At 37.6% G+C, this 21512-nt stretch overlaps 1 protein-coding gene across 13 annotated transcripts in view; it reads left to right on the top strand.

The window, feature by feature from the left end:
* LOC117173180 overlaps positions 1–21512 on the top strand; it is a 263371-nt gene that overhangs the window by 91853 nt on the left and 150006 nt on the right. Inside the window, exon 3 of one of the 13 annotated variants that reach the window (XR_004467130.1) lies at positions 197–551. The exons of the other annotated variants lie outside the window; for them this stretch is intronic. The gene's annotated coding sequence lies outside the window, so the exon portion shown is untranslated. The remainder of the gene's footprint in view (positions 1–196; positions 552–21512) is intronic. 13 annotated transcript variants of the gene reach the window in all.

The following is a 21512-nucleotide window of genomic DNA, read 5'->3' as shown; positions in this document are numbered from 1 at the left end:
AGGGAGCTCTTCTTAATATTTTGACACCAAAATCATGTCGATACACCTTACCGACTGCGAGTAAAGCCACCCACGCTTTAACTTGACAGACTGTATTATCGACTTTTCTTTCCGAAAATTCTTCGTTGAAACTGAAACGACTCTGTCCAACTCGATGGTTATCCCGAAATGATTCTTTACAAGCTGTTTCATTCAGGTATTGTGATATTATGAAGGCGCTGTCCAAAATCATCTTTATAAGTAATTCGACAACCGAGCGAAATGAAACAACCTATCTACGTAAAGAGATGGAAAATTTCGAATTTTTTTTTCAAATTGTTTTGCGCACAAAAGTTCTGACGACAACAAACCTGGTTACAAAGGCTCTTCAAAAGCCAGACGCTGAGCTTTCTCAAACAAATGTTTTACTCAAGCAAGCGTATCAAGATCAAACTAAGTGCTGATTGGAGAGTCAGGTTGAGTTTCAGAACAAGCGGATCAAGGAAACCAAGAAATGTTTCGAAGAATTGTGTGAAGACGAAAGACTATCTGATGGAGAAGCACGATTCCGGGTAAATATTTTCCATGGGTGTCTTGACATCATTTACGAATTGAAAAACTCAGTTCTGTCAAGCAACTTGCAGATTTATTAATTATTGATAATGCTTATTCATCTACGAGTTTTCAAGAAGTTTGCACAGCTTTGATTTTGTTTTTAACTATTCCGGTCACAGTTGCTACGGCTGAGAGGTCCTTTTCAAAATTAAAAATCATTAAAACTTATCATCGAAGTACCATGGGCCAGGAGCGTTTGAGTAATTTTAGTATTTTGTCCATTGAACACGAAATAGCGAATCGTTTGAGAAATAACTTAGATCAAATCATTCACAAGTTTGCTGATTTGAAAGTGAGGCGTATTAAATTCTGAATATGCATATCACAACTTCGAGAACTCAAAAAATGTCTATTTTCTTCACTATTTTTTATTTGAGTATTATATCATAAAAATAAAATGTTTTACGTGAATAACACTTGATCCTTTTTTTCAACATCATCTGTATCCGTACCTTGAATAACATCACTTCGAAATCCTGACCAATGAATATTATTGTGTAAGGCGGAGTGGGGAAGGATCGAGGTGAAAAGTTAAAATTATTCAAAACATTTTCCTAGTAAGGGCCCCCTAGTGAGGATCCGACTGGGGCCCCCGTTTCTATAGTTATGCTACTGTCAGTAGGGATACGGCAAAAAAGACAACATGTTTGAATTCACCTAGAAAATGGTATATTAGCATGTAAGTTATAATTATAAATAAGCACAATGAAAAAATTCATCAATTAAAAAAAAGTGCTAATAATTTGAAGGAAAATTTAAAAAGGGGCAGTCGGGTTAGCAACAGCCAACTACTGTAAATAACTCTGCCCGACCGGTACGTGACGAATACAAAAGGAACATTATATTACCGTCGCACCAGCCTACCGATAGAAATCTCTGAGTACTGTCTAGGGAAATAGCCTGGCCCATTTGAGACTATAAACAGAGTCGATTTGAAACAATTTAGTCTCGGAGATAGTCTGATAGATTTTGGTCATTTTCAAGGTCCTTTTAGTGGTCCTTTTAAGAGTGGTGCGACGGTACTATAATGTTCCTTTTGTATTCGTCACGTACCGGGCCTGCAGAGTCATTTACAGTATTTGGCCGTCGCTAATCCAACTGTTCCTTTTTAAATTTCTCTTCAAATTATTAACACTTTTTTTTAATTCATGAATTTTCTCATTATACTTAAACATAATTATAACTTATATTCTAATATGTGATTTTCTAGTTGAATTCAAAAATGTTGTCTTTTTTGGCGTATCTCATTCCATTTACGAGAAACGTCGTGTTAATGTAAACAAAGGACCCTTGAGTGTCAGCTACTCTATTGATATACCCCTCTGCTTGTTATTTATGATCGCATTTCTATTTCAATTTTGGAAAGGACGTTTCAAAGCCTTTAAAACATTTAAAAGAACTACCTGGACCTTCGAACCTGAGTGCCTGCGAAGAATTTCTCTGAGCTTCTCTGACCCTAGATAATCTTAAGAATATACTCAGAAATTTCTTTCGGCAGAGCACTCTTAAAAGGACCACTAAAAGGACCTTGAAAAGGACCCAAATCTCTCAGGCTATCACCGAGACTAAATTGTTTCAAATCGACTCTGCTAATAATCTCAAATGGGCCAGGCTAGAGAATACTCAGAAATTTCTATCGGTAGGGGTATATCAGATTTTAAATATTTCATAACAATTTCACAAAGATTTTTAAACATTTTAAAGATGTAAGGGTTTCAAAGATTTTGTAAAGGTTACAGTACAACAGATTTCAAAGATTTTAAAACATTTAAAAGATTTGAAAAGGTTTCAAAACATTTTAGAAGATTTTTTACTAATTATAGATTTCAGATAATTCAATGATTTCAACGAATAAAAAATATTCCGCAAAGAAAGATTTAAGAAAATTGTCCAAAGAAACCACGTCCCGAGAAATTTCGTGAACACATTCTAATATTGTGTTACATTGTTTTTAATTCATACCTCATTATTAATCTCTGGAATGCTTGGTGAATCCTGGGGAACATAACCTTCTTTTAAAATTAGGTTGTACGTCTTTTGCGCACGTCATCTGAGGATCGAAGCTTTTCGCCAATCAGCGCAAGACTTCGAGCGCGGGAGATTTAAACACTGAATTAAAATCGCCTATTTACTACTTTTTGGAATTACACAGATGCACGACGGGTTGCAATGTATGCTAAAGTTATATCATTATATTCCCTATGACTACATAGTAAACGTCCTTACTGTATTTTGATCAGCCACTCGAGTACGATTCAAAAATACATTTTGTCAATTTTGAAATTATGGGGTTCTTAATGTAAAAAATCGGGACGTAATATACATAAATAGTAAGACACATAAATTTCTATAAAATATTATATAAAAGATCAAATAAAATGAAAAATAATTTTGTTAGACAATTTTATCGTTTAATTACAGTTTATTTTATTCATAATTAATTACGCAAACATAAAAATGTACGAATTATTGTGTACTTAAATTAATAATCGTGAGGGAGGCGGTAGTCATTCCTATAAAATTTAATTCTACATCTAAAAACTTCAAATCGCTAATTCTACATGCGAAAACGCTATAAATCATATTTATTAAATAAATTTAGTAAATTTAGAAATTTAGTAAAATTTCTACCTCCTCTTTTTCAGAACAACAAAATAATATTATTTATAGACAGTAAATTTTGATTGCAAAATGACTAAGTTTTTTCCATAAAAGATGTAGTAACTAGAAATATTCATTACGATACAATTACATTTTAATTCAATTTAAAAGTACAGCTTATGCATCAACATACTTTCTTGATGCAAACTTTATTCAAATAATTGAATCATTGGTTGAAAATAATAATTTAAAATTCTTAATATAAAATTTGTATTTTATATTTTTAAGTATTTACCGACTTAGTATCGGCTATACGATATACTTGTAAAACGGAAGAAGAGTGCGGGGGCAAAGTAGTTGGTGGGCGCGATCTTCCAGTTGAGAGGCATGGGGGGATCGGGCAATTTCCGCCGGGAGCGCCGTCTACAATTGGTTCCTCGAACTATACCTGTGCCGCATCTAAGATTATAATATCTTTGACTTTACTACGCTTGCGTTAGGTTCGCGGAGTTGGCGCGGAATCCAAAATGGGCATTAAAAGCAATTCTAGTCATTCAAATTTACAGAGTAAACTAACTTGTAACTGGGTGTCAGTCAGTATAGTGAACATTCAAACACTAATGTGTATGCTACAGTTATCTAATTAATAAACTTATTATAAGCTTAAGTTTGTATTAGTTTATTTTATTATAAAAATATAAAGTCTACAAATTAATTCTTGCCTTTATTTTGATGTATTGTAATTTTTAGTCAAATCTTGAGTTTTTCTGTCTTAAGATAATTAGAGACAATTAGAGAAATGCATGTTTTCTGCATTCCAATTAAAAATCATCATTGTTAAATCTGTGAAATCACGTTTACATATTTTACATATCACCAAACCTTTTCCTAAGGCTGAGGAAGTAATTACGGTTGCCTCAGCTGCGTTTTTTCAATGGGAATGCAAAGAAATTTCAGTGTCTCAAATGTTGCTTGTAAGACGCCATGTTATTGATGAATGATTTTTTATGTCAAGTCTGAAATGTCGCCACCTATTATATTTTGCTTTAAAGCTTAAGGTTCGCCCTTTAAATCTAACTTAGAGGGGAAACAATTCCAGTAAGATCAACAGTTACAAGGCATTAAGGGGATTTATTAGAGATCTAAACAGGAATGTAAAATTTTTTCCGCAATTTTGAATATTTTTGTCTGATTTCTTGCATACGTCATCTAAATATTAGTCACTCAGATTGCACGAAGCAGGCTTTTGGATCAAATGTTTATATTTTGTTTAATAATAAAATTGTAGAGAGTAATAGAGAAAAAATGTAGTGAGACTCATAGCGCATTCGTTTATCCTGCACTGGTGTTGAGTAAGAGCACTCCGATGGCTCCGTCTTACTTCTTCTTACTTCTTCCTTCCCACTGCGACCTGCGTCGGTGCAGATCGGAGTACCCCAGTGCATGATAACCGAATACCCTATCAGTGTAGCCGTATATGGATTCTCGAGGCACTCTTTATCAACCCTCGTAAAACTATCGAGGCAGACTCCCTAGAGCGCAGTGAATTGCTCGTAAATCATGAACCTTTCATTCTTATGAGATGCAAACCAGTTAAATAACTGAAATCTGGAAGCCATGGCTTGATTCAGGTTTAATTAGTAGAATCAGTTTATTGGCATTATTTGAAGAAATTGAAAAACCCGTGTGGAAATAATTCCTGGCAGACTGAAATTTTTATAGCGCCAGTACTGGATTATTCGTGGCTGTCTGTTCAAGCCGAATTAGATTGGCGCTCTTTTGGCGCTATCTATACCTACTAGATAGAAACATACATCACGCAGTTCTATGTAGAACTACTAATGTCGCTAGCCAGAATTTGACATCACATTAATATAAAAATTCCGTCTAAAATAGACCTTGGCTCTAGATAATACTTCTATTTGACATTGGAAAAGAAGGAGTCATTTAAAAACTAATTGATAAAAGATAACAAATTACATTTATTGCATATAATCGCGCCGTTATTGGTAAAATATTAAATGAAAGACAAAGCTAATATAAAAAATTATTGCTGAATAAAGACATTTTATCGTTAGGTTTTCTAGAAAAGTAATTTTCCGTTTCGTATGACATGTATCCAGTACTCATGTACTCATGTAGAAAAAAAATCTAACATAAAAGCTATTGAAATTAACCAAATTTTCACTCCCTATGAAAATTTGATTCAATGCAGGAAGAGACCCTAATGATTTAAAAAATATGTAATTCTAGGATCTATGGAGTAAAATGAGAATTCTATTTTGAGGTTGGCTACTGGTTCCAAAACATTTTCTTTTTTATCAATAATATTTGGAAACATTCTGCCAAAAAAGCACATACAAGCTATATTCCATTTTTCTTGCAGAAATCTGGAATTTGTTAATATTGTCAATGTAGTTCATAGTGCTTTTATGTCCAGAATGATTTAATTATAAAAATAAGTATTAAATGTGCAAGCTAGGTCGCATCTAGATCTACTATATTTTACTAGATTCACTAGAACGAGCCAATAGCCAGAGGGAAATTTACCACCGGCACAGTACCACGCCAGTTCCACCGGTCGGAGTTCGGTACTGGCGCCGTACTGTTAGAATACTGGCAGGACTACTGGCTTTATACTGGTAAAACCACTAATGATAACAATGTTCTGTACTGACTTGCAGTATTAACCCAGTACTGGGCTAGTACTTAAATTTGGTACTGGTGCGATACTGTCTTTTAGTACTGGCCCAGTACTGGCTCAATCAATACTGCAAACTCGGCAAGGTACTGGCTTGTAGTACTGGGCCAGCACTGAAGTTCACCACTGGGCCACTACTGCAGATTAGTACTGGGCAGGTACTGATCAGGCTCCAAGTGATAACGAAGTTATCCCAGGTATAAATACACCACTGGCACAGTACTGGCCCAGTACCGCCTTGCGGAGTTCCAATACTGACTGCTTGTACTGGGACAATACTATGTCAGTACTGGCTTGTAATGCTTGGCGGTACTGGCCTGTCAGTACTGGGACAGTAGTGACTGTCAGTACTGGCAAACCGCTGTTGTACGAAAATGCTGGAGTTAATTTCAAAAAATGATAAAAAATTATTTAATTGTTTTAAAGACCATCCATTCATCATCATACGACTGCATATCGTCCGAATATTATTTATGATCACAAAAATATAATTTTCAAACTATTCGTTTAATTTCAACATCCACTATTTTTATAATCTAAAGATAAAGCAAAAAGGTATTTAAAAAATGAATAATAATTGACTGCGAGTTTTTTGTCAATACATTTTTAGTGACACTGCTTAGAATGAATACATATATTACATTTTTACACATTAAATTACAAATAATATTTCTAACGCTACGAGGTTTCGAACCTATATCTGTATACCTAAATCTATCGCCTAGCAGTCGGGAGTGCTAACCACTGCGCTAAACCGACAAGTTGATACTCTATGAAAAAGCCATCCTCATAAGCTACAGTTCAGAAAAGTTAATACAACCATTTTTTAACTCTTTTTTCTCGTTAATCTTTTTATCATCATAAGACATCAAATACATATAAAATAAACTAACTGTTCACGGAAATATAAATAAAATCATTTTTAAATTAAATTTTTAAAGTCTATTTTTGTACTGCTGGCATAACACCCCCGGTCGTGCAGCCAACGTTCTGCCAGTACTGGGCAAACCACAGGCTCTCTGTACTGGTGGGCAGTACTGAGCCAGTACTGCGCCGGTGTTCAACTCCGGTACAGTACCGACATTTCCACAGTATCACGCCAACCATTGGCTGTACTCTTATCTCGGTTGTCAATCAGCACTTGAAGTTATTATGTGGCCAGAACTACGCCAATGACTGACGAAACACCGATTCCGGTATTTAACCAGTAAACGCTTGTGTCAGTATTTGACCGGTTGTACGTATCAGTACTGCGCCAGTAGTAGATCCAGTATCACGCCAATCGTTGGCGAAACTCCTGCGTCTGTATGACAGTAGTGGCAATGCTCAGTACTGAGCCAGTTCCAAACCAGTAGGATGCCAACCGTTGGTTAAACTCTTATGTCAGTATATTGCGCTAGTAATGAATATTATTCCTAAACCAGTAGTACACCAGTATGATACCAACCGTTGGTTAAACACTTGTGTCAGTATTTTACCAGTAATACGTATCAGTACTGCGCCAGTAATAGACTCAGTATCACGACGACCACTGACTGAACTCTTATGTCGGTTGTCAATCAGCACTTGAAATTGGTATGTGGCCACTGCTACTTCAATCGCTGGGGAAACGCCAGGGCCAGTATTTCACCAGTAACGCATATCACTCCTCAGCCAGTTGTACGCCAGTATGATGTCAACCGTTGGTTAAATTTTTATTTCAGTATTTTAACAGTAATACGTATCAGTACTGCAAAAGTAGTATATCAGCATCATGTCAACCATTGGCGGAACACCCGTTCCAAAATTACACGAGTAATAAAGGTCAGTACAGCGCCAGTTGTAAACCAGTACGATTCCAACCGTTAGTTAAACACTTGCGTCAGTATTTTACCAGTAATGTGTATCAGCACTTCGCCAGTAGTCGACCCAATATCAAGCCAACCATTGGTGGAACTCCTGTGCCGGTATTGCACCAGTAGCGACGACCAGTACTGGGCCAGCTCTGAACCAGTATAATGCCAGCCGTTCGTTGAACTCTTGTTTCAGTATTTTACCAGTAATACGTATCAGTAATGCAAAAGTAATATATCAGTATCACGCAACAGTAAAAAAAGGATCAATTTTGTTGCAGAGCATTTTGCTCCAGCGATCATTTGACTCTCGAGATCATAATGATTTTCCATTCGGATCAATTTTATCTCATTTTTTATGTCATAAAGACATAACCTAAAAACGGTATCCAACCGCACGCAAGTGACAACTAAACTTAACAGGTAATATCTTCTAATATCAGATTTCGTTATTTTTTCAAATTTTCAAGTACACTGCACGATCAGAAACTATAAAAAGCTTGAATATGAGCTAAAGTATTGTCAGGACGTCAGCTATCTTGGATTGACTTCATGCATGATCCCGAATAAGATCACTATGATCTCAAAAGTCGATCATTTTCTTCAACCGATCAAAATACTCTTGAATTCGGTATCATTTTTGTTGCATATCAAAATGATATTGAGTTCAGTATCATTTTGAACACTTTTTTTTACTGTGTATAGCGGCTAGTCGATTGGAGCGTTACATTAACGCACCGCGCCAGCATAGTTTCTCGAGACAGCGCCAGTCTAGACTCGTGGCGGTCTAGGCTGGAAGAGAATAGCGCCATGAATTATTTCCACACGGGAAAAGATTCATGAAAATCGGTTAATATTTGCAGTAATTATGGAAACATTGAAGTATATAATATACAAAAATGTGTAACCCTTAGCCGAAAACTTTACATCTACTCCCTCAATCTGAATAATGAGTATTCAATTCAAAAGTATTGATTAAGAAGTCTTATTAACTTCGAATAATAAGCCTTACTAAATTAATCATCAGTTTTTTAGTTAAGCTTGATAGAAAACCTTACTAAAGCATTCAGTAAACGACTTCGCTCGATAAAAATTATCATTTTAATTTTGTGCACTTGAATTTCAAATAATGAACATTGAGATAAGATGAAGATTCTATCTTTATATAATTTTCACATAATCTTTTCAATGCATGACAATTAATACTTGAAAACCAGCTGTCTATATCATTCTCATTTTCTAAGCGCTTTATTCATACTTGTAAAATTTTTATTTCAGCTCTTATAGTATTTTATAAAAATTTTACATTTTTATTTAGAATGTTAGTTTTTACGAAGCAACCAAAAACTACGCTGCCTGTCCGAAAATTATTCATAACAAATTTGTATGAGTTTTCGCGCTTTTTGTAAGAGCAAATTTGTCCATTCATATTTTTCATAGCTTGTGTCGTTTCTCCAAAATTTTCACTTCTTTATTTTAGAAAGTTTTTTTCCGATTCAGGCAAAAACTGCGCATCCTATCAAAATATAATCAATGATGTATTTGTAGATCTTTTTTGATGAACAACTTTTGTCATGGACATCTTTAAATGGTGCCTGCAAAGTAGAATTTTTTATTTTTTGTGCGACCAATATTGCATTGTCGATGTTTCGAAAAAATTCAAACAGTTGTTGCGATAATCTTGTACGGATTTCAAACAGGAACGTTCTTTTTATCGAAAGAAAGTCACAAGGATTAACCGAGCGAGTTTTGCAGTCTAATATTTTATTCTGTTATTTTTAATGCTGCTTGTTACGAATGAATCAAAAAGTTCGAGTCCGATAAAACAGTGATGGATAACAAATTTGTAAATCTTCTTCCGGCGCACAATTTTAGTTGATTAATTTTCTTTTTACTGCTTGCTCAATCTAAATAATAAGTGTGCAATTAAATATTACTGTTGAAGAAAGTTAAAGGAGAGAGAACACTTAAAAAAAAATTTATGTGGTCAAACTGTGCAAGATACAAAAAAGAAAATTAATCAACTAAAATTGTGCATTCCAAGAAGATGTACAAATATGTTATTAATCACTGTTATATCTGACTTGTACTCTTTGATTTATTCGTAAAAAGCAGCATTAAAAATAACACAATAACATTTGGGACTCGGAAAATCGATCGATTTATCCTTATGACTTTATTTCGATAAAAAGAACGTTGCTGTTTAAAAGCCGTTCAAGATTATCGCAAGAACTTTTTGAATTTTTTCGAAACATCGACAATGCAATATTGGCCGTACAAAAAATAATGAAAAATCGAAATTTTTGAAGAAACGGCACAAGCTATGAAACATATAAATGGAAAAAAATTTCTCTTACAAAAAGAGTGAAAACTCATACAAATTTGTTATGAATAATTTTCAGACAAGACGCGTAGATTTTGGTTTCTTCGTAAAAACAAACATTCTAAATAAAAATGTAAGTATTTAGTAAGGCTTATTATTCGAAGTTAATAGGACTTCTCAATCTGTACTTTTTAATTGAATACTCATTATTCAGATTGAGCGAGTCGATGTCAAGTTTTGGGCAAAAGGTTATACACTTTTGTATATTATATAGTTCAATGTTTCCATAATTACTGCAAATATTAACCGATTTTGATGAATCTTTTGTTTTGAATTTCTTCAAATTATGCCAATACACTGCTTCCCAGGGGAAACGTCTGATATTAGCCAGAGTTCACGACCGGCGCAGTACCACGCCAGTTGTAATTCAGAATAAATACCAGTACCGTCTGTTAGTACTGTGCCAACCATCGGCATTGTACTGGTTTACTATTGGCTCAGTACTGCCATTACTGGTAGAATACTGACGCAGGAATTCCGCCAACGGTTAGCGCCATACTGATTCACAACTCGCCCAGTACTGACCGCCACCTTCGGTGAAATACCGGCACACAAGTTCCACCAACGTGTGGCGTGATACTGGTAATCTACTGGCACAGTACGGATACATATTACTGGTAATATACTGACACAAGAGTTCAACCAATGGTTGGCATAATACTGGTTTACAACTGGCCCCGTACTGACCTTTATTACTGGTGTAATATCAGCACAGGTGTTTCGCCAAAGGTTGGCGTGATACTGATATACTAATTTTGCAGTACTGATACTTATTACTGGTAAAATACTAAAATAAAAATTTAACCAACGGTTGGCATCGTACTGGCGTACAACTGGCCAGTACTGACCATCGCCGCTGCTGCAATACCAGCACAGGAGTTCCGCCAACGGTTGGTGTGATACTGGGTCGACTACTGGCGCATTACTGATACACGTTACTGGTAAAATAGTGACACAAGTGTTCAACCAACGGTTGGCATCATACTGATTCACAACTGGCCCATAATTTAACTTTATTACTGGTATAATTTCGGCACAGGTGTTCCGCCAACGTTTGACGTGATACTGATATACTACTTTTGTAGTACTGATACATATTACTGGTAAAATACTGAAACAAGAGTTCAGCGAACGGCTGGCATCATACTGGTTTACAACTGGCCCTGTACTGACCGTCACCACTGGTCCAATACCGGCACAGGAGTTACGCCAATGATTGTCGTGATACTGTGTCGTCTACTGGCGTAGTACTGATACGGATTATTGGTAAAATACTAAAATAAAAGTTTAACTAACGGTTGGAATCATACTGGAGTACCACTGGCTGAGGAGTGATATGCGTGACTGGTGAAATACTGGCACCGGCGTTTCCCCAGCGATTGAAGTAGAGGTGGCCACATACCAACTTCAAGTGCTGATTGACAGCTGACATCAGAATTTAGCCAGTGGTTTTCGTGATACTGAGTCTATCACTGGCGCAGTAATGATACGTATTACTGGTCAAATACTGACACAAGCGTTTAGCCAACGGTTGGTATCATACTGGTGTACTACTGGCTTAGGAATAATATTTATTACTAGTGAAATATACTGACATAAGAGTTTAACTAACGATTGTTATCGTACTGGTTTGTAACTGGCCCAGTACTGACCATTTCCACTGGTGTCATATAGGCACAGGAGTTTCGCTAACGATTGGCGTGATACCGGATCTACTACTGGCGCAGTACTGATACGTATAACTGGTCAAATACTGACACAAGCGTTGAAACAACGGTTGTCACCATACTTGTGTACTACTGGCTTCAGATTAATATGCATTACTGGTTAAATACCGGCATCGGTGTTTCGCTAGTGATTGGCGTAGTTCTGGCCACATAATATCTTCAAGTACTGATTAACAACCGAGATAAGCGTACAGCCAATGGTTGGCGTGATACTGTGTCTTCTACTGGCGCAAGAGTTCAGCCAATGGTTTGCATTATACTGGTGTACTACTGGCTTAGGAGTAGCATACATATCTGGTGAAATACTGGTACGGGCGTTTCGCCAACGATTAGCGTATTTTTTTGTAATTGTCACTAATTGTATTTAAAATTAGAATTCAAAGAATGTTTTTTTAACGAAAAATTGTATTTTTTATGTAAAATTTCAAAACAGAACAATTACTCAAGTTCCCGGGTGAAAATGTCGATAGTGAGGCGGAATGCACCATCGGCGCAGTACTGGCCCAGTACTTCCCACCAGTACAGGCAGTCGGTGGTTCGCCCAGTATGACAGAATGTTGGCTGCACGACTGGGGCGTTACTATGCTAGTAGTACAAAAATATACTTAAAAAAAAACACGTCTATAAATGTTGTCATGGTGTTTTGAAATGTCGAGAAATTGACCATGCCACACCTAAAAAGCAAATCGTTACACGAAGGTTTAAAGAAAATTATTATTACAAAAATTTCAGCGCAACTTGGTGAAATTTCTAAGTTGCTTCGATACAAATTTTTAATGCTCATTAAACATTATTGTAAGAACTTTTACAATGGTCTAAAAAGCGAAAAATAAAATATTACACGAAGACAAATTTTAGTCGATTTAAATAATTTATTTAAAAATTCTTTTATTGATATTTCCGTTGACAGTTAGTTTATTTTATATCTATTTGATGGCGTATGGTGATAAAAAGATTAACGAGAAAAAGAGTTGAAAATTTTATGTTTTAACTTTTCTGAACTGTAGCTTATGAGGATGGCTTTTTTATAGAGTTTCAGCTTGTCGGATTAGCGCAGTGGTTAGCACTCCCGACGGCTAGGCGATAGATTTAGGTATATAGATGTAGGTTCGAAACCCCGTAGCGTTAGAAATATTATTTGTAATTTAATGTGTAAAAGTGTAATATATGTATTCATTTTAAGCAGTGCCATTAACATGTATTGACAAGATACTCGAAGTCAATTATTATTTATTTTTTAAATACCTTTTTTGTTATATCTTTAAATTATAGAAATAGTGGATGTTAAAATGAACAAATAGGTTGAAAATTATATTTTTGTAATTATAAATAATATTCGGACGATATGCAGTCGTATGATGATGAATGGATGGTCTTTGAAACAATTAAACAATTTTTTATCATTTTAAAATTAACTCCGGCATTTTTGTACGCCAGTGGTTTGCCAGTACTTCCCCAGTACTTAAAGACAGTACTGCGCCAGTACTGACAGACCAGTGCCGCCAAGCATTACAAGCAGGTACTCACATAGTACTGGAACTCCGATAGGCGGTACTAGACCAGTACCAGGCTGGTGGTATATTTCTACCTGGGATACCTTCGTTATCACTTGGAGCCTGACCAGTACGTGCCCAGTACTAATCTGTAGTAGTGGCTCAGACGTGAACTTCAGTGCTGGACCAGTACTACAGGTCAGTACCTCGCCGAGTTTGCAGTATTGGTCGAGCCAGTACTACTGGGCCAGTACTAACAGAGGGTACCGCACATGTACCAAATGTATGTACTAGCCCAGTACTGGCTAAATACTGCAAGTCAGTACAGAACGTTGTTATCATTAGGGGTTTTACCAGTATAAAGCCAGTAGTCCTGCCAGTACTCTAACAGTACCGCGCCAGTACCGAACTCCGGCCGGCGGTACTGGCGTGGTGCTGTGCCGGTGGTAAATTTCCCCCTGGGTACTGGCGCGTTCTAGTGAATCTAGTAAAATATAGTAGATGTAGATGCGACCTAGATTGCACATTTAATACTTATTTTTATAATTAAATAATTCGGGACATAAAAGCACCATGGACTACATTGAGAATAGTAACAAATTCCATATTTCTGTAAGAAAAATGGAACATAGCTCGTATGTGCTTTTTTGGCAGAATGTTTCCAAATATTATTGATAAAAAAGAAAATGTTTTGGAACCAGGAGCCAACCTTAAAATTGAATTCTCATTTTACTCCATAAATCGTAGAATTACATATTTTTTACATCTTTAGGGCCTATTCCTGCATTGAATCAAATTTTTGTTTGGAGTGAAAATTTGGTTAATTTCAATAGCTTTTATGTTAAATGTTTTTTTTTTCAAATGTTGGGGTTAGAATAAACAAAAAACACCTTATACAAAACTATTGGAATTAGCGAATGTTCTACTCCGAATAAAGATTTAGTCGAGGCAAGAAAATTCTGGCCCCAATTACGTGCGTGGTTGCTACTACTCATAATTTTTTGTTTTATTTTTGTTTTACAAGAAATAAAAAAAAACACGTAGCACCCTAGTGGGGGGAGGGGGGTCGACGATAATGCCACATGTGGACAACATGAGGGAAGGGGGGCTTAAAAAGTAGCAAAAATTGGGCCACGTTGTTTATGGAAGCCCCCTCATGGCAGGTATCCCATTGAACTGAACTTGATTTTAAACCAAAGATCATTTGAAACAAAGCAATTAAATGTGGTTACTTTTCTGTAAGCCTTGCAAGAGTCATTATCATTGGCAAAGATGTATACTCACTAACTACATTTTTTAAAACATATAAAGCATTCAATTATTTTTGTTTAGTCGAGTATTAGTGAAATTGAATGCTTACTATCGATTGGGCTTATCAATCGCACAAGTGGAAGTGAGTGTGTGAGTAAGTAAGCGACAATCTTACATGAAATTGGCACTTAAGACAAGCTGAGACGTTATTGTTCCTAGTTACTTTTCAGCAAATCTTGTTTTTATTCTGAATATGGAAACGATCAAAGTAACGCTTTTTATGACTTTTCATCATTCAATCAAGCTTAGTGTAATTTATATTTCATAGTGGATTATTTTTACAATACAAAGAAGGAATTTTATCAAGGACTTATTATAGTGATTAAAAATGAGACTTGGCCAAATAGAATATTCGAAATTTGGAATATTTGGATGGGATAATGTGTAGCAATAATGTACATTATGTACGAAAGTCAAAAAGGCTTTCTGAGTTATGAAATTTCCTTGTTTCTAGGTTTTGAGGAAACTTCTTTGCTGAAGTCTACACGAATCAATAGAATCGCAGCAATTTAAAATGCTTTTGAATTTGAAATGAATTATTATAACGAGAATATATATTTGTTTATTCACTTCGGAAAGAAATTGAATACATTCGAAAAGAGTTAAGCGGGGAGTCATTCGGAAACATTCGGCGACATTCGGAAATAAAGCGAAAACATTCGGCGACGTTCGGAAATGATCCGAAATAGTCCGAGATCCCACTGCATTTTTTCGAAGGTAAGAACTGATCGTGACAAAAGGTAGCGTAAATGAAAGCTGACACGTAGGTGATTAAGAAACTGCCCGCCTGCCAGTTCCAAGTCGGTCAAAGGTGCGATAAAATTGGACTTTTAGCGGCAAATTTATTTAATAATCACCTGGTGTGTCTGAACGCAATGAAATCTGTACCACATTGTAGGGGGCAATTAGTGCTTCAGAAAATGTGTGACTGCCACCCTTCACCTGCTCAAGAACCCCTGGCGGGTAGGCCTGAAGGGCGTGATTGCAGTTAACTTTCAGTGTATGCTAAGGAACGCGATAAGACAAAAACTGAATAAAAGGTAAAAGCCCTCTGTACACGAAAAACTCATCCTGTCAAAGCTCAAGGTAACAGAAATATGCCGCAGACGTATTTCTCTGCCGAATTTATTTGCTTTCGCTGCAATATTGTAGACGGGAGGGTACCGTAAAAAAGAGGCTTCATCTTTGTTGGGGGCTGGGGCTGCTGCGTGCGTCCTATCGAAGTAATGAGGTTGCTGGTGCACCTGAAAATGTACACGTGCGGGCAGATGGAATAGGTGAAACTGATCCACCTGAACAGGTAAGATTTTTTTTTAATCGCTCTGCGAGAAGTGTTTTCTCCATTAACTTATGTATTATATTTTTATATATTTTTATGTATATAATTTATTATTATTTATTATTTATATAACATATATTCTTTATTAATTTCTTTTTACTTAAATTATTTGTATTTTTTGGCTAGAAAATCAACTAATTTGTTTAAATCTTCTAAACTTTTGTGCAACCCTTTACAATCGTTTAAAATGTTTGTGAAATCCTCGAAATATGGTGTGCGGGCATTTTTGAAGTCTTTGAAACCCCCGAAATCTTTTTTGAAAAGTTTAAATACCTTTAAATATTTTGTAACCTTTTAAAATCTGGTGCAAACTAAAAATCAAGGTTCATTATAATGCTGAAACTAAATAAAAATCGAAATTTAGAACCAATAATGTTTATAATTTGTAAGTTGAATATCACAAAAAATGTGCATTTTAACAGTCTATTTCAGAAAAGAAGAAATTGAAAACTTATGAGGTTATTCACAATATTAAAGTCTGTTCATTGCAACCTATAAAATGAGTAATGCAGTTTACAAAAAGTTCCCTGAAATCTTTATGTGTATTCTATAATGAACAAAAGATAAATTATATCTTGATAAATTAAAGAATTAAAAATTCAAGGAATTTTCATGGTTTCAAGGATTTCAAGGTCACCAGAAATCCTAAATGACACTTGACCTCGATTTAAAATAATGAATTTATGAAATAAAAACTCATGTCTCCGCTATGTATGTATGTATTGATATATATGTATGGATGTGTATATGTATGCATGTTTCTATGTATTTATGTACGTATACATAAATATTTATCTTTATGAAATGTTTGAAATGTTTTGGTAATTTATGCGAAATAATTTGAAATCTTCTAAGCTTATGTACAACCTTTTGAAATCGTTTAAAATGTTTGTGAAATCTTCGAAATGTGGTGTCTGGGCATTTTTGAAGTCTCTGAAATTCGTTGAAGTATTTTGGGGAGGAATACCGAAGAATTCGTTAAGCGTGATTTACACAACAATGAATAGTTTATTGAAAATTAAATAAAATCTGGCAACGCGGGGGTGCATCCCGATTGACTGACCAGAGTGTACTGACCCTTAGGCGAACGATCCACAGCATGGGCCTGATGCTCCCTAGTCGGCAGGGTGGCAGACATGCGCAGTAGCCTACCTAACTATCTTTTATTTTAAATTATAATTTATGGCATAGGTTAATTGAAGAATTATAGAATTGACTCTGGAAAAATGTGTATAAATGTATGTATTAATCAAATTACGTAGATTAACAATTATCTGTTCCATACATACACCCACCTGCCAGTTATTGAAATAAAATAGAAGAAAATCACGATAAAGAAAAATAAGTATGACATAGGACATATATTTGAAAAAATATTGCCATATCGATTGCTCACATTGCCCGCTACTTTCGGAATGAGTCTGGTACTTCTAAAACAAAAAGAAGAAAATGATTTGGTTTATGAAAATCGTTCTTGAAGGCGGTCGGGGAATCGAACCCTACGTCCTGAACGAGTAGTCGATGTCTTTGGCGCTGTAAACTCTTTGAATTCCTCTGATTGTTTGGAAATAACAGGGTTATTTTTATGCTGCTGCGCCCTTGCAGAATGATCAGCTTTTGGCGCATGTGGCTCGTCCTTGTCTGTTAAAGTGTATCGATCGATAGAGACCGTGACATCTTGACCGTTTATCCGAAGATCGAATGTCTTCTGTCCTCTGCGGATGACCTGGTAAGGTCCTTGAAAGGTATGCTGCAAGGCTCTTCTGGTCATGTCAAGCCTAAACCAAGCAAATTTACTTGTGGCTAGATCCTTGAAAACGAAAGGCGTTTTGTTCCAATGTCGTGTACCACTTACAGGACATAAGTGCTGGAAATGTTGTCGAAGCTCTTTGTCAAAATATGAAGATGGTTTACTGTTCTCGGTTGATTAGCAGGAAACGAGAAATTCTCCAGCAAGTTGCAAGGCTTGCCCAAACACGAGATCTGCAAGTGTCGCTTCCAGGTCCTTTCGCCTTTTCGCATAAATGACCCAACTGGTGACGAAACGTGACGTCAAATCTTTGCATGCTGACATTCCATACAAGCACGTGCCCATTTCATACAATCCGCTTTAATAGACGGCCACACGTAGCGTTGAGATACGAGCTGGACCGTTGCATTGATACCAGGGTGTGTGAGTTGACGGAGCGAATTGAAAGCTGCTCTGCGAAAGGGCTTTGTGACGAAAGGGCGTGCTACATTTGAAAAAACTTCACAGCAAATACTCACAGATGTGCCAGGCATAGGTAATTGCTTTAGCATCAAGGATGATTCAGGGTGAAGATAGGTTTACATTTCCTCGTCTTGAGCCTGTGATTGTGCGAGAGCTTGAAAGTCGATGCCTTCCGCTACTTCTTCCATTCGCGAAAGTGCATCGGCGATGACATTAACCTTTCCGGAGATGTTCTGTATGTCCGTGGTGAACTGGTCGGTAAAATCCAGGTGCCTAAATTTCCGGGGAAAACATTTATCAGCTTTCTGACGAAAAGCGAAGGTGAGAGGCTTGTGATCACTAAGAACGGTGAAAGTTCTTCCTTCATTCATGTCCCTGAAATATTTGACGGCCTTGTAAATCGACAGAAGTTCTCTGTCACAGGCACCGTACTTCATTTTAGTTGAGCTCAGCTTTTTGGAGAAGAATCCTAAAGGTTACCATTCGTTGTCGATTAGCTGTTGAAGGGCAGCACTGACTGCGAAATCCGATGCGTCTGTGAAAATAGCGAGTGGTGCCTCTGGGTCCTGGTAGGCCAAGAGAACTGCTGAGGCCAAACTCTCTTTACATTTTTCAAAGGCATTGACTGCTGAATTTGTCCAATTCAAAAGAGTGTTTTCTTTGACGTTTCCCTGTAGGAGATTGTTCAGGGTAGCTTGCAGGGCCGCCGCGTTAGGCACGTAACGTCGATTGAAGTTCATCGTACCTAGAAAACGGCGGAGTCCTTTTACTGTCTCCGGTCGATCCCAATTCCTGATCGCTCCAAAATTCTTAGGGCAAGGGCGCATGCCCTCTGCTGAAACAAGGGAACCTAGGAAATTTACTTCGCTCTCACCGAAACGACATTTCGCTGGATTGTTGACTACTCCGTAGGCTTTGAAACGATCGAAAAGTTGCTTTACATGGTCCAAGTCTTCCTCTTCGTTTTCGGAAGCCACGACGATGTCGTCGATGCAGCAGTAGGCAAAATGTAACCCTTGAAGTACCATATCCATGAAGCGTTGGCACGTCTGAGCCGCATTTCGAAGGCCGAAGGACATCATAGGAAATTCGAATAGGCCAAACGGTGTTATGATGGCCATCTTCGAAATGTCGTCTTCTGCGACGGGTATTTGATTAAAAGCGCGCACCAGGTCCACTTTAAAGAAAATTGTCTTGCCTTTTAAAGAAAATGTGAAATCCTCTATGTGCGGAACCGGATATTTGTCTGGAATCGTCCTAGCATTAAGACCTCGATAATCGCCGAAAGGTTTCCATTCATCCGCTCCTGGTTTCGGAACCATGTGGAGGGGAGAAGCCCAGCTACTTTTTGAGGAGCGAGCGATTTGAAGCCCCATCATCGTGTTGAATTCCTTTTTTGCATGCTGCAGTGGACCTGCAGCTAGCCTACGAGCTTTATTAGTTACCGGTGGTCCTGGCGTAGTTTTTATGTGATGCTTGGTTTGATGCTTCGTTATGAAAGGAGTTCCGAAAGGCTTGGATATTTCCGGGTACTGCATGAGGAGCTGATGAAAACGGGTTTGTCCGGATACTACGTGGATTCCTAGCTCATTTGTATTGCATTCCGCTACGCGTCCTGAGACGGAGAGTTCAGTCGCGCCGTCGACGAGACGCTGATTTTTTATGTCCACAAGCAGACCGTAATGCGCTAGAAAATCAGCGCCTATGATTGGTTTTGAAACGTCCGCGACGATAAAACTCCATGTAAAGTCGCGGCGAAGTCCGAGTCGTAGATTGAAATTTACCGAACTGTACGTCGCGATCGTGGAATCGTTTGCCACAAAGAGTTCATAAGGCGTTTTTTACGCCTCCCGGAGAGTCTTGATCGAGGAAAAACACACATCTGTACCTGTATCGGCGAGGAATTGCACTTTCGAATCTGTGTCGGTTATGAATAGGCGTTTCCCGAGTACATGTAAGGCGTCGTGCACCTTTTCGCATCAGCACCAAATTTCTTGTGGTACCAACACTCACCCATATCACGCGGCTAACTTCGGTTATTGTCACGCGACTGACTTCTGCCATGCGAGCGTGAATGCGGGCGATTGTATTGCGGTTAATCGCGATTCCCAGAAGCTGCAGCAATTTCTTGGCGTAAAGAGGTAGTAATAGCAGAAGTAGCCTCCGCGATTTGCGCTTTCACTATTAAATTGAGACGTTGAATTAATTCTAACGGATCAGTGATCGTGGTTGAAAGGTTTCGGCTACATGTCCAGGGGATGGCGCGATATCCGCGATCGAATCGGCCAGGGTGGCCATTCCGTCCAAAGTTGATCCTGTTTGTGAGACTAGGATCCTTTGAGTGTCTACCAGCAAACGACCGAACCGAAGGGGATGCAGCACGTTGTCCGCTACGACCGTTCCCGCCAAACCACACAGATGACGCAAAAATTGTGAAGGCTTACGATCCCCGATTTCTTCGCGTTCTAAAGGGCGACGCATTTCATGCTCCTGAGATTCACTGAGTCGTTTAATGAATTCACTTTTTGACCAATTGTGTTTCCCGGTCGGAGAAGGATGTGTAACTATATTTCTTACCTCAGTGGCGTACTTAGCCTCCAGATTGCCCGAAACTTAATTAAATTTTGTCTCATCACCCGTGATTCCTGCAAGTGCAAATTGATATTCGACTTGCGAAAACCACATCTCAGGATCATGAGGCCAAAAAGGCAGAACACGTACTGCAATAGGTTGATCTCTGGAAGCGCAGCGAACGCGTTGATCAGTTCGTCATTGCTGAAAATGGCTGTCGTTGTAGACGACATCAGCGCACTTAGTGATGTTGCTGTCGGGATAGTTGTTGTTGGAACTTCGTTCGCCATTGTTTCACTGACCACAGACAGACACTCACAAAAAAAATGTCAAAAGTCTTTAGTTTCGACGAGTCACTGGGCAAGCGAGCGTCAGGAACGAAAGCGTCCTTTTACGGCACGCGCGCTTGAGCGTAACTTGATGCACTTGAATTTTCAGCACTAAAAAAAATAGTCACTACACTCAATCACGTCGCGGTCACCACTGAAGTGTGTTGAGGAGGAATACGAAAGAATTCGGTAAACGTGATTCACACAACAATTAATAGTTTATTGAAAATTAAATAAAATTTGGCGGCACGGGGGTGCGTCGCGATTGATTGACCAGCGTGTACTGACCCCTAGATATAAATTTAGGTTTTAGGTATAAATTTACCAGGTGTATACATATGAAACCGGTATTGCCATTTAGCGGCCAGTAGGCACACTTGTAGGCACTGTCGGAACTTACCATTTGTGCTAATTGGCGT

The sequence above is a fragment of the Belonocnema kinseyi genome, chromosome 5 (genome assembly GCF_010883055.1).
Source record: "Belonocnema kinseyi isolate 2016_QV_RU_SX_M_011 chromosome 5, B_treatae_v1, whole genome shotgun sequence".
NCBI classification, from domain to species: Eukaryota; Metazoa; Arthropoda; class Insecta; order Hymenoptera; family Cynipidae; genus Belonocnema; species Belonocnema kinseyi.
The sequence above is the reverse complement of the archived record's forward strand: the minus strand, read 5'-3'. Positions and strand labels throughout refer to the sequence as shown.